We start from the raw sequence: 14323 nt of genomic DNA, 5'->3' as shown, positions 1-14323 counted from the left end.
TTAATGCTCTTTTATTTCAGTCTGAATCAACTGATTTTTTCCTAGTGGGACTATTGCTTGTTAAACCAAAGCTCCCAGGACCTTCTGTCTTTTCCCTGGAGTTATGACTCTTTTTTAGCCTATAGTCTAGACACAGTGCCAAAGCAAAGCCTATCATGAAGCCAGACAACTTTTTTGATGGTTTTCATTTATAGAAGTGACCTGGACACCAAAGGCATGGGTTGAAAAACCACTCTATCCCTGTCTATATCTTGCTGAGTCCCTGCTGTGGTTTTTGCCTCATGCAATCCAGTGCTCTCCTAGACAATGGCTGGGCTATCTGCATCAGGCAGAGTGAATGAGAGCCTGCACCTTTGGCAGAGATGAGAGGTTCGCTGTAGATGACAGTGCCAAGGCACTTGCCCTTGAAGCCAGAGAAAGGGCCCTGTACTTATTAGTGAAATCTTAACCTCTAAGTCTTACCTTGAATTTGAAGAGAGCTATAAGTTACTTAAAGACCCAGTGAAGTTTTTAAATGAGGCTTAGAGTCATTAGTCTCTCTTCTTGGGCAATAATGGAGTATAGTTATAGCATCTCTATAAAGTCACTGCTCTCCTCCTGTAGTGACTTTCACACTCCAGGTTCTGGGGCACAGTACAATGGATAGTATTCATCACTACCAGTGAAATGAACCACACTCCCTGCTGCTGTGCATCAGTTAATAACCTGGATGCAGCAATACTGTGTAATTGGGACAGTGGTGATCCACAGGGAACATAGGTCATGAAACTGTCTACTGATGTGGTTTTGCTCTTTAGCTCCTAGTTGTTAGTTCAGCTGGCTAAGAGGTTGTACACAGGAGTTTTAGGGAACAAAGTGAAAAAGAAAGGTGCATCCTATTGAAATTTTAAACAAATGCATTTAGGGAAGATATGAATTTTCAAGCATGAGGTGTTCACTCCTGTTACTGGAAGAAGCAGTACAGAGCAAATGATCAGTACCTGAGTACCACATCTTGTCCAGTTGCTGGCACTGTTAGAAGCAAAGCACTCCCTCCCACCACAAACAGGGCACCAACTCCCAGTCAGAAGGAAGAGAGCCATTCACTGAATGGCAATGACTTCCAAGCACTGAGCCAGGCAAATCCAACTTGACTTCAGGGTCAAAAGTCAGCAGAGAGAGCAGAGGTATGGTAGTTAATGACTGTGTGTTGCTCGTAACCTTCTGACCAGAAGTTGCTGGTAGCTGTGTTTGATAATGAGGATATCATTTACCTAGATGAAATAAAGTGATATATATACAAGCAACATGAAAAAGCACTATGTATTTGCATTTTTACTCCTGAAAAATGAGGATGATTTGCTGTTCATTGAGCTAAGTGTGTAGGTTGTGGATACCGCATTTTGATGTATCAGATGGACAACCTTTCCTTAGAGGTAATTTGTATGAATAATTTAGAGTTTCAGGGAAGATTTTTTTGTTTCTTTCCATTTGTGTTTGTTAAAGTAACATTAACTTCATAGTGCCTGGCATGGTCTCTTCAAAACACAGCTAGAAATGCCACTAAAGCTAATAATTCAACTGCATTTTGCTGTATAATAAGCCGATCATCACATTAGTTTTATTGAAGCATATGCAGCATCAACCAAACACTGCTATTTGCTCATCTGAATTCCAGCAGCATGAAGACATTTAGAAGCACTTGTGTTGTGTGTTGTTCTAATGGCCTGCAGCAGCTAAAAGTGCTCTTCTGATAAAACTTCAGTTGAGGTCCCCTGTTTGAATTGACTGGGGCCTGTATAATCACTATCAGTTTTCTTAAGCCTTAAGAATCTTGCTTGTTTCAGACTCCATAAATCTTAGTCAAGATTGCTGCTTGTGGTCTGTTTTCCCTTGGTCATTTGAAATATGTGTCTTTTCCTGTTGCATTAAAAGGAATAGAAATTTATGGCATATGATAAACTGCCTCTGTGTTGCCATCTTCCTGCGATTGGAACACAATACTTTCCATTGACAGATCATTTTGTGTTTGGCTCTTATCAGAGGGAAAACCTTGTGTGAATCACATCAACAACACATTTCTCATCTGGACCACTGGGAACAGTGTCCAGGAAGAAGTGTCTTGGGAGTGGTGTTTGATAAGAATACAGGCCACTATTTTAATGTTTTTTCTGCTTCTTTCCAATGCCCACACACATAGTCACACATTTGCATTTATACTGCAAGCACATCAAGCCCATCAAATCTGTTCCAAACCTCTGCAAATCCATTTCTGGTCTTTGTGTTGAGGGGTTTTAAATGGGTGTGGCTGGCAATGGAAAAGGGTCATGTCAATGCATCCAGAGGATTCTACTGTGAGGGGTCCTTCTCAGGTTTAAAAAAGAAAGACAGTTTGAGCCCTAAAACTTTCAGCCCTCAGGCAGCAGAAGTATCTTATTATGTCTGCTGCATGGAGGTTTTTAAATATATGTGTTCTGCTTGAAAATTCAACAGACCACAGCAACATTTGCTATGACAAGAAGTTGAATTCCTTATTATCCTATCCTATTCCCTCTTACTGCAGCTATGCATATCTAGTTTATAGCTAGTTCTTTTAACTTTTCCTATAAAATCAATCCTTCCTGGCTTCTAATTATTCTAGCTGCTCTTCTGTGAATCCCCTCCATTTTTGTCAATTTTTTTCTGAAAGATCTTTTATGTATTTTCCCTCAGCCACTGTTGCACATGGTGTCTATGCTTGCTATGCTTTGTCATCAGGTTGTACCAAGCCTCAGTAAATGTGTTCCCTCACTGGGACTTTGTAAGATTGCTGCCTCAACCAAAATCTGGGATGTGTATTATGAATTTCACCTTTTCAATTTACCTTCACATTTTTTATTACTTTCTCCCCTCTCATTTGTTATCTGCATTTGTGCATTGAAATTTCATTTAATAAACACTGCTTTTATTTTATTATTTGTAACAAAGTGCCAGTGGCACAAAGTCATCCAAGCTAGAGATACTTTCACACCACTGTTTTTTCATCAAATAAGAGGCAGAGATCTTGTCTTAAAGAATTTGCAGTCTACACAGACAGTAGTAACAGAAATTGGGAGAGATTATGTTAGAATATGCATTTTAAATAGAAGAAATAAGGAGTAAAAGACAGGATGGACCAAATTAGGTGCTTTCCCCAAGGGTTTACTTGTCACAGAGAGCTGAATCCAGGACTTCCTCAGGCCTAACTTGGGACCTTTACCTTACAGCCATTTCCTTGTCAGCTCATCATTCTGTCACTAATTCTTGTAGGGTGACAGCAGATCTTGCTGTCAAGTCATTCCACCGCCAAAGTTCCACCTGTTTGTTTTTAAGAAGGGTTTGATTACCATTTAAGGAGTGCAAAAACTTAGTGTTATCCTCAGTATGATATATGAAATTACAACTTGGATTATTTTTACTAGGAAATGTTATCTTGCAGTAGAGGAGAATGAGTGGAAGAGATATTAGGATTAAAACTAAGTGGCTAAACTGGCTTGATATTTGTTACATCTCCATTCTAATTTCTTACCCAAGCAAATACCATTGCCTTTACCTGTAATTAAATTATTCATCTTGGTAAGGTGCTGAAGTCAAAGTGACAGCTTTGAAGAAAAAAGGTTGTCTGAAGAGGAATACCATTTCCTTTCCTCTTGTTTGCAGCAGCATTATAATCAGTAAGTTCCCTGAAATCCCTTCAGAAATATCTAGACAAGACCAGAGAGGAGGAGTGGTGGAATACCATGATATCACTCCTCTTCCTGAGTCCTGGATACCCAGATTCAATTTAGATGTCCATTTTTGGTAGTTTTGGCTGGGGTGGAGTTAATTTTCTTCACCATGCTCTCCTGGAGATGCTGAAGAAAATTAACCTGCCAGCACATGGGAAACAGTGAATTAACTCTTTGTTTTGCTTTGTTTGTGCACACAGCTTTTGCTTTCCCTGTCAAACCCACAAGTTTACCAACTTTTACCCCTCCAATTGTCTCCCTGATCCTGCTGGTTGGGGAGTGAACAAGCAACTGTCTAGGGATTGGTTGCTGGCAGGGGTTAAACCGCAACAATATTCAACAAAATAAATGCACACATTACTCATTCTTATTTTTTAGGTTTTTATTATTTATTGTGGCTTGAAGTCATGAAGGTTTTGCCAACAGTAATGGAATAGGTACAGTAGAAGAGATCTAGCTGGTTGAGAGCTATATTAGAAATACAGTACATCGATGTAGAAAGAATGGAGCAAAAATTGCTGACATAATGATTTTTTTTTTCAGGTTTAGGTTTACATAGTAATAAAATCTAGAACCAGAATGCTCTTAGAAGACATGAAGAAGATGTACTGATAGGGATTGTCAAGGGTGTCAGAAAACTGTCAAGTGAACGATTTTTTGGCAGCAGTTTGAGACAGGTTATTTGTATGCCTCTAATTAGCCATACAAATGAATGTATGCCTACTCATAGGAAATGATGTAAATATGAAAGAATAATGGATTCACTAATAAGATGAAGTATTCTAAATGTTTCATGGGATACAAGCACAAGAACAAAGTTTAAATAAATATGAAAATTTTCATGTCATGGACTGTAAAAGCATACAGTCTTTGAAGATCTCCCTAAGGTGTCCTTTTCAATGCTTGTTTTCTGGCTGGTTCTGTAAGGTTGAGGATATTGTGACAATGAAAGATGTACAAACTGCCAGCCAGTTTTCGCTTTTACAGCTCCTTGTTTGATGGCAGTAAAAAAGTCAAATTTGTTTTTTGATTTGAATTTTTTGTTAGTATTATTAGCATGACAGACTGGAAAATAAATCTAACAAGGGTGGCAGGTAACAATTGATCATTATTCAATCTCATTCTCTTCTGATGGCCAGAAGATCAGATAAACTATAATAGCCTCTGAATCAGATTCTTCTGACAAATACAATATTAAAAAGTTTTTGTCACACACTTCCACTTTTTCTTTCTTGTTTCTTATGGTGTTTTACTCAATACCATGCAGCGACAGAGAATTATTAAGATAAAAATCAAAACCCTCCTGGAGTTAGGCTCATCTGACTTGATCTCCTGTAATGTTGGAGTATCTTGTCTTTAGCTGGCACCTCACCAGCCAGCTATCATCTGGCCTCCTGCTGACTGCTGAGTTGTTTATAAAAACACATTTCTCTCTGCAAATGATCCAGATGCTTTGGAGGGAAGAGGAATATATTAGGTATGCAGAATAGATAGGCAACCTTTTCAAGTTTCATGCGTTTTGGTGAGAAGTCATGGGAATTTAGTGGCAGGAAAAATAATTCAAAGTCTTTAAAGCTCTTTTGAAGCGATTTCTTCAAAGCCCACCTTTTGCATTTTACTGTAAAATCCTTAAGCTTGGAGATGCAAATCCAGGCACGATGTTGTATCACTCAGGAAATTGTTTGACTTAAATCTACTCTGAATGAACAGGCAGGCTGAGATTCATCTCACCTGCCTAGAAATTTAGATGTCTGTGCAAGCTATTTCATTTCTTTTATCAGTGGGAGATGAGTAGCTGAAGGGGATGGTTCATCATGTCCTAATCTGGGTGTCAAGGAGGAGTGGTTGGAGTCATACTTTGGAAGTGCATTTCTCTGTCCTTTAAATACAGATCACTAACTTGAAGATCATAGATACCTTTCAGATGACAGAAGTCAGGTTGGGTAGAGTCCACTAGCAGTGATCTGCTAGTGAGCGTCACGCTGCTAATACTTGAATGTTCCACTGAAGAAGAGATAAAACTCAATCTAAACTTTATGACCCATCTTTTAAAAGCTCTCCAGGTAAAAGAAATAGAAAAAACACACTTTATAAACCTATCTACATAAACATTGTGAGAGATGAGGAAGGGTTCATTTTAGATTATATACGCAGTTCCCTAAATCTTTAAGCTACCTGTGAGTTATTCTGGACTGCATCTCATAAACATAATTATTCATTAGACTGAAAATGTTACAACATGACGAGTTTTGAAGACAAGATTTATTTCAAATGAGAATTTAGTATGTGAATTTTGAAAGTGTTCAGTGGTCACTGAACAGCAGCTGGTTCATATGACTTCTACAGGTCTTTAATTTTAATTTCTGAATGAGTTAGTTAAAATAATCAGAATTAATTCTATCCCTCTCAGGATTTTCCTTCTGAAGAAGACAGTGCTTATGTAGCAATGGGAATGAGCTCTGGCCATGGCAAGTCTCCTTTGAAAAATGACAATTTAATATTTTTAAAACAACATTTCAAAAGAAATTGAAAGTAATCTCAGATCTATTATATATGACTTCAATTTGTAAGAGCAAGAAAAATATTTGGAAAAATAAATGGTCAGTTATTAAGTGAATAAGGAGTAAATTTGGGGTCATTTTATCCAAATCTGTAACAAAAGACCCCTTGAAAAACCAGAAACAGATATATAAGGCTTGGTTTGGCTTGTTACCACTTCAGCTGTTCTGTCAGGCTTTGGACTTCTTTCCTGCTGTGCAGGAAATCTGGATTAGTCTGTTTGCAGCAGGTTTTCTGGGGTTCATGTAGTGTCATGACACAGCAGTGTCTGTACAGCAAGTAAGGTAATAACATGATGGCTTTCTGAAATGTGGTGTTTTCACAGGCACACTGGGTACTAATGAGGTCCCCATGGGCAGCTGGGTGATTTAAATATTTTAATTCCCATCCATCTCTTTTGCAGCAGTAACTTGTTTGCCTTTTATTGCTGTGATAGCAGTAAGAACTGCAGTACAAGAGGGTGGGAACAAAGGGCTCCGGTCTAAGCAGCAATTTTGTAGGGACTCTGTTCAATTTGTTCCAAATTTCTCCCTGAGCAAGTTCCTTGACTCCTTTCCTCAAGGATTTTCTGCCAAATACAAGAACTAGACACTTGGTCTATCTAAAGTATAGATACCAGTATAGGTACCAGTCAACCTGAGGAAAACCAGCAAAATCTGCTGGTTCATTCTCTATCCACCTGCTGAAAAGATACATGCCCATAAACAAAGAAATTGACCCTTGATTTTCTGCTCTGTATCAGATATCATCATTCCCTCTAGCACAGAAAAATAGCTATTGGCTGACATTTGTGTGTCTATGCTGCTGACAGTGCAGTTCAAACAGTCCAGAAAAATAAGTTTTTATTATCAGGACCAAGTTTTTTAAACAAGTTTCATCCAGATGCACAAGAGCCCTGCTTTTGGCTATTCCAGCATTTGGAGCTTTCTGCTAAAGTGAGTGTCACTTGCAGTGAAAAAGGGAATCTTCAAATGGAACATTTGGCTCAGAGCCCTGTCCAACCTGTCCTTGAATGTTTTCAGGGATGGCTCATCCACCATGTCTCTATGCAACTTGTTCCAGGGCTTCACCACCCCCACTGTAGGATATTTCTTCCCTTTATCTTATCTGAATATACCCTCTTTCAGTGTAAAACCACTACCCTTGTCCTACCTCAGCATTCCCTAACAAAAATCTGTCCTCGTCTTTCTTACAAGCCCCCTTTAAGTATTGAAAGGCCACAATACTTTTCACTTCTTTAGTCTGAACTGCCCCAATTCTCTCAGTCTTTTTTCAGAAGAGAGGTGTTACATCCCTAATTTCTGTGGCCCTCCTCTGGACTCTCTCTAGCAGCTCCATGTCCTGCCTGTGCTGGGGACCCCTGATCTGGTTGCAATGTTCAGGTCACAGGGGCAGAGCAGAGGGGCAGAATCCCCTCCCTCACCTTGCTGGCCACACCTCTGGTGACACAGCCCAGGACATGCTTGGCTTTCTGGGCTGTGAGTGCACATTACCAAATCATTTCCAGCTTTTCATCCACCAGCACCTCCATGTTCTTCTCAGCAGGGCTGCTCTCAGTGCCTTCATCCCCAATCCTGTATTGATACCAGGGTTTGCTTTGACAAAAGTACAAAACCTTGCAGTTATTGAATCCCATTAATATCATTGATAGTTTCAAAATAGAGAAATTAGTCATCTCAATAGAAAAAGAAAAATCAGTTCTAAGGATAATTAAAATTAGTAAAAAATGGAAATGTAGATGATGGTGTCAAATTTTCCTTCTGTCAGAAGACCACTGATTTGAAACCTTGTCTATGATGAAACCTAAGGTAAAGAATCAGAAAACAAAGTTTTATAAAACAAAGTCCTAGTAAGTTGTTCCTCTTGTATAGATATTTTGAGGGTTTCAGGTAATAGTGTAAGAGCTGCATTTTGTCATATCTTAAACAGTTTTTATTATTTTACTGAAGATTCTTGAAACAGACTTTTCCTCTTTGAAAGGAGAATGGGAAAGGATAGTTTTCTCTCATTCATTCTGCAGGTCTCAAAGAAAGACATTTCTTTAATATCCAAGCAGTGTGCCTCAACAGCCAAGGGGGCAAGGTACCGGGGCTCATAATATTATGGAGGGGGATAATTTTCTCAAAGAAACAGCTGGGCAGCTGTAGGTCAGAGCTCTTTATGTCTGCAACACTCCTCTGAATATTATATTCTCACCCTCAGGTGATTTGGTGTGGTCATTCCTGTAACAGTTTCAGTTCACATTACAGCAGTTAATGTCATGAAAATTGTGTGAAGCTGCCATAAACTGATTCAAAACACTCCAGGAGATTGCAGAAGTGAAGGCTTTGGATGTGCTGGGATTTCCTTACTGCATGAAATCTGAGTGCAATTGATTTGCATGCAAAGATTGTTTACCCAGTCCTGCTGTTAGGTGGTTTATGAAGAAAATAGGTAATTTTGCTGATTTCTGATGAAGCCTGCTCCGTCAAGTGGAAAGCAATGCAGTGGCCCTAGACTGTTACAGGACACCATGACACCGGGTGTGCTCTGGGATTCACACTGTGAACCACAATCCCTCCAACCCCTAGGCAGCCCTAAAGCTCACTTCTTCAGCCCATTCAAACTGCATAAAACTGCAATGTGCAGTTATTATTTTCCAAAATAACATTTTCCTTCCATTTTAAAGATCCTGAGACTGAGACACTTCTAGAGCTAAACATTAGGGTAATGTTTATCATTATGATTTTTGTGGGATACCTGCCTTCTCTCAGGTAAAATAAATGGCTTTCCCCTCTCTCTCCAGTATAACCAACTGAAAGTTAACTATCCAGCCTAAATTAATTTCCTGATTCCCTCTGAAGTTCCCTGGGAAAGATAATCACCTCTAGATGATTTCAGCTGACCTATTTAAAACACATATTTAGAAGAAGATGAAACAGAATTTTGTCTTTCACAGGGTTCTCCCATCCTGAACACTCCCTGTGAATCTAATGACTGATATTTATTTTGTCTAGAGAGTTTATATAGTAGCATCTTTGGTAATAGGGTTGATAGATAAAGACACATGAAAGCATACAAAGCTAATAATAAAACAGTAGCAGTGGGAAAATATATGTAGATATACATAGATCAAAGCAGCTCCTTGAAATTTCGCAGATTGTAGAAAATAAATACATAACTGAGTTCAGAAGAGAAAATGAAAGAGAAAAACAAGAAGAAAACATCTCAAATTATTTTGTTATGTGATCTGTGTTGAGCACCTTGTGTTGTTTTCATGTGCATGACAATGATATTGCCTGATAATAAAAAGAGTGATCAAATGAACTCAGGGCTATGAAAAATCTACAATTGGGTTAGATCTTTTCTATCAAAATTTTATTGATTTATAATAAATTACAGTTCCATTTCTTTATTCCTCCTGCAGCTGCTTATATAGATATGTAAATATGACCATATATTTAAATATAGATATAAATATGACCAGATGACTTTTTATTTGCTTGGTAACTACAATAAATAAAATTTGTAATAAATAACAGCCCATTTTCCAGAGACCTTCCAGTTTAAAATATAGACCAGGACAGGCAGATGGTTTATAAAATTGCCTCCCATCTTCATTGGGTAAAGAAAAATAAAATATAAACAAATTGTGCAAATTCAGAGCAGAGTTTCACCTTTTTCTAGTACTACTGTGTGAACTACTGGTTTGCTCTGAATGTAAGCACCGTGATGGCTTGTCAACTTTTGATTGAGATATTTTTTTCTACTTGTTACTTGTGATGCAGGGAAGAAAAGATCAGAGGAAGATGTGTGACTGAGATGTTTGGACAACAGAGGCAGGAGAGCTGACATACAAGCTCTGTTATACAAGGGATTTGGTGGATGTGTTAAATAGGAATTATGGAAGGACTGGAATAAAAAAAGAAGTCTTAGAGGAGTGTGAGGTGAGGAAGGGAGAAGGTTAGAGATAACTAAGAAGTGGGGGATTAAAGGTCCAGATAAAGCATCAAAGCCAAAAGAAAGGATGATACAACAGTTAAGGGAGGTGGATTTCAAAACTTTCAGAACACTTTAAGTAGGATAAGCAGCATGCAGAAGACCAGATTGTACATGGGAAGATACAAACTCAGATCATAAACCACCACGGGGTGGCTAGGCACTAGAACAGGGTTTGCAGGGAAGTGGTCACAGCCCCAAGCCTAACAAAGTTCAAGAACTCCAAGCCTAACAAAGTTCAAGAAGTGTTTGGACAGCACTCACAGGAACACAGGCTGACTCTTGGTGCTGTCCTGTGCAGGGCCAGGAGCTGGACTTCAGTGATCCTTGTGAGTTCCTTACAAATCAGCATGTTCTGTTATACTGAGATTCTGTGATATCTGTGCCATAAGAAATCAAGTGAGACACTACAATAGCATGCACCCTTTTGCCAAACAGAAAAATGTAAATTCTTGTACAGTTCCAAATACAGATAATAAGAGTTTTCCATTGTATCAAGGGACCTGGGTAGATCTGTAACATGCACTTGTATAAGCATAGATTGGTTTGGGTTGGAAGATGCCTTAAGGACCGTCTAGTTTATAACCCCTGCTAGCCGTGAGCTGGGACAGCTTTCACTAGACTAGACTCTTCAGACTTCCATCCAGCCTGGCCTTGAACACTCCCAGGGTGAAGGCATGCACAGACTCCTCTGGGCAAGCTACTCCAGTACTTCAGCACTCTCTTGACTTGCTTGTTGAAGGCTGTGGGTCCCAGCTGTTCAAGGGGTTACAATCAGAAGAATCACAAACACAAATGTTAGCTACAGGAAAAGCTTCTTTTCTCCTTCTGCAGCTGCTTATGTAGAAGGATAAATGTAAATATGACCATATATTTAAATATAGATATAAATATGACCAGATGACTTTTTATTTGCTTGGTAACTACAGAGCAACCAGCTATATGGTAAAATGCATGCAATATCAAGATAGTTACAATTAAAGAGTAAATTATGATGACACACATTATTTCTCAATGTCTAAACCATGGTTGAAGGTTACATAGCAATTACTTTTGATCTCATTAAGAATAATTAGTAATTACCAAGTACTCTAAGGAAAATGTGATTACTATGAAGCTACCTGGTGTTTCCCCAAGGGACCTCTATCTAGTTGCAGAATATATATGCCCCATTACTTATAGCAGCACATAAAATACCACTTTATTTATGCAGTACAAGCAAAACAGGTCTGTTAAAATGCTTAATGAAATATTTGGCAAAGACGAAAGCTTTGTGGTGCCTGCACTACAGAATGTTTACAAGTGGTTTTAAATCAGCTACTCTTATCTGCCATCTTACATGCCTTATTTTTTAAGGTGAAGAAACAAATCATTATTAAGTAAATAAACTAAAATTTAAGCCTTGCCAATCCTCCTTGCTTTTTTTTCCTGATGCATTTCTCAAATGATAAGAAATGGAAGACACCTCCTTTTAACTAGAAGCTACTAAAGACAAATGCGTTACGGCAAAAAATTTCCAAATCTACCTGCTTGACTTTGCTAGTACTTTTTAGAAAGATGAACAGATGTTTAAGTCTCAAAAGAAACAAAGATAAAAAAACTGCAAGCTGGTCTTTCACATTGGTGCATTTCCCAAGAGCCTCTGCTGCTATGAAAAAGCATCCAAGACAGAAGTAAAATGCATAATTTTTTTAAAATGTTTTGATAGTAATTAGAAAGAGGATATCTCATATTGGCAACTGATTATGTGTGGGATGGTGCAAATGTTTGTACCAAAACAGAGTTTGTGGATTTTTATGATCATGGAGTAGACTGGTTTATGAGATTTTTTTTCTGGATTATTGGGAAATTATTTTTTTCCTGTGAGTTTAAAAGTTCCAGAAAATATATTTTTTTATATTTTGAAAACAGTAAATTGAACTACAGAAATCATCTGTAAATTGCCACGTATTAGACTGACCCAGCAGCCCATTTTGAGGAAAACCCTTTTTGCCAGACTTGGTTGAATTATCACAAGTAGCAAAACATCTATAAGAAATATGGAAGAACCTGCTTTTCCTGTGGATTACCATTTACCAATGACCTATAGATGAGAGAATTGGAAGAATTATTTTCTCTCTCACACACATTTTCATTTTGGGCTCAAAATTGAAATCTAACTGCTATTTTGAGTGCTTTTAGCTATTGAATGAGAAAGGGGTCTTTGCTATTATGGCAGGGTCAAGAAATTTCTGCTAAAGCTAAGGAACAATACGAAGCCTTTAACACCACATTTTTTCCAAATTCCAAAATTATTTATTTCCAGTGGTGCTTGGACTGAGGAAAGTGTTCTCTCTCCTTCACTGTGGACAAGAATTGGTTACCTTTCATCTTATTTGATATTAATTCTAGTGTTGGTCTCTAACATTATTTCAGAAGTGCTATTTAATTGTATTTCATGTGAACCTTTAATGTTTTGGTAGTTCTGTAAATATACTCTGTAGTGCTCAATTTTGTAAGTAAATACCTATTTTGTGATTTCTTTACACTGTAATAAGTTCATTCAACACCTTGGGGTACATTTATTTCAACTACTCAATCATTCAGTTTTTCTTTTCATTTTAATGGTACTGATATCTAAACACATAGAAGTTTAATTTATTGCATTACCAGGTCTCATAACGATGGCATGCTCATATCCCCTCTTAAAATTACAACCCTTTTAGGACTGCATGGGTTCACCTGATGAAACTCGGAATATATTTGAAGCTTGGAATTCATTTCTATGACTTCTAGAATGGGTATGCACATGCAGTTATTTAAATATTAGCTGATTCCAGTCACTGTGGACTCCTATACTGCATAGATTACATTTCCTTTCAGAGATTTATTTTTGCTCTCATTCCATTTGTTTATGGTGATTTATCTGGAAGAAGGTTGTTTCATTTGCCATTTCATTCCTCCTTGGACCCTAACCTTGTCCAAAATTAGACCTACTGTCCTCTAAACATTCAAAAATGGTGCACAAGACTTTGTGTGCTTATCATCCTAATGTGTAATTCTTCATCAAATGGCTGCCTCTAATCAAATTAGTTCTTTGAAAAAGTATGGTTGACTTGTCAGACAGAGATTTACACTGTATAAAACCAGCTTGAGAGTTTTTGTCCATCTCAGATGGACATCCCTGTGATCTCAGGGTTTCTCTTCTTTTTGAGGTCCCATGTCTCATCTTTCTTCTTTCTTTCAGCTTTGCTCAGTATTGACATGGCTATGCCAGTGTCCCTTTAGAGAATTACTTGGTTTCACTCAACCAGAAATTCAACTCACCATTTCCTTTCAGCTCCACAGGAAAAGACTATTTGACCTTCAGACCTTGATTATGTGGTGATTATGTGGATGGTTTTAAGGTCCCATTCTCTCACTGAAGGCCTGAAAACATCTTAGCAAAGGTGCTTAGAGCTTCACACACACAGGTCTTTATCCTATTTGATGCCCAAGTACTTATACTCCGAGGACATTGACACGCTGTACTCCATGGGCTCTCTTTACTGTCTGAAGGAGTAGATTGGACCAATCCAGAGAAGTGGGCTGTGGCAAACATCCCTGCCTTATGCTGGCTGTAAACATCTCTCCCTTTATGCTATCTTGAGAGATACATTTTCCCATTTAAAAGCCATAAATGACTATTTCTTGGGAGTAATCTCCTAGAATAAGCCATGCAAGTTACTGTTGCTGAGTAGTTTGGCATTAAAGGTAACTGTTCTGCCTTATTATATAGAGTTCCAATTATTCAGAGCATGAAGTTTCTCACCCACATTTTGCATTTAGCAGGTGAGAAATGTGGTTCAAATCAGTGGAATTATTGGTTCCTTAAAATTGTCCAAACACTCAGGAGCTTTGCTGACTCACAGACTATGTAAACACAGTGTGCATCTCAAGAGGAAATTGAAATCAGTGCTCAGTTTCATGCCTTATAAATCACACCGACTGCATTTATAAATACAATTTACTGAGCTGCTCTTTAATATAATGGCCTTATGTATTAATCTTCATGTGTTTATTTCTTTTTGTAGTACAATTAT

Source organism: Ammospiza nelsoni, chromosome 2, assembly GCF_027579445.1.
Source record: "Ammospiza nelsoni isolate bAmmNel1 chromosome 2, bAmmNel1.pri, whole genome shotgun sequence".
In the NCBI taxonomy this organism is placed as follows: domain Eukaryota; kingdom Metazoa; phylum Chordata; class Aves; order Passeriformes; family Passerellidae; genus Ammospiza; species Ammospiza nelsoni.
This window is presented reverse-complemented; position numbering follows the sequence as displayed.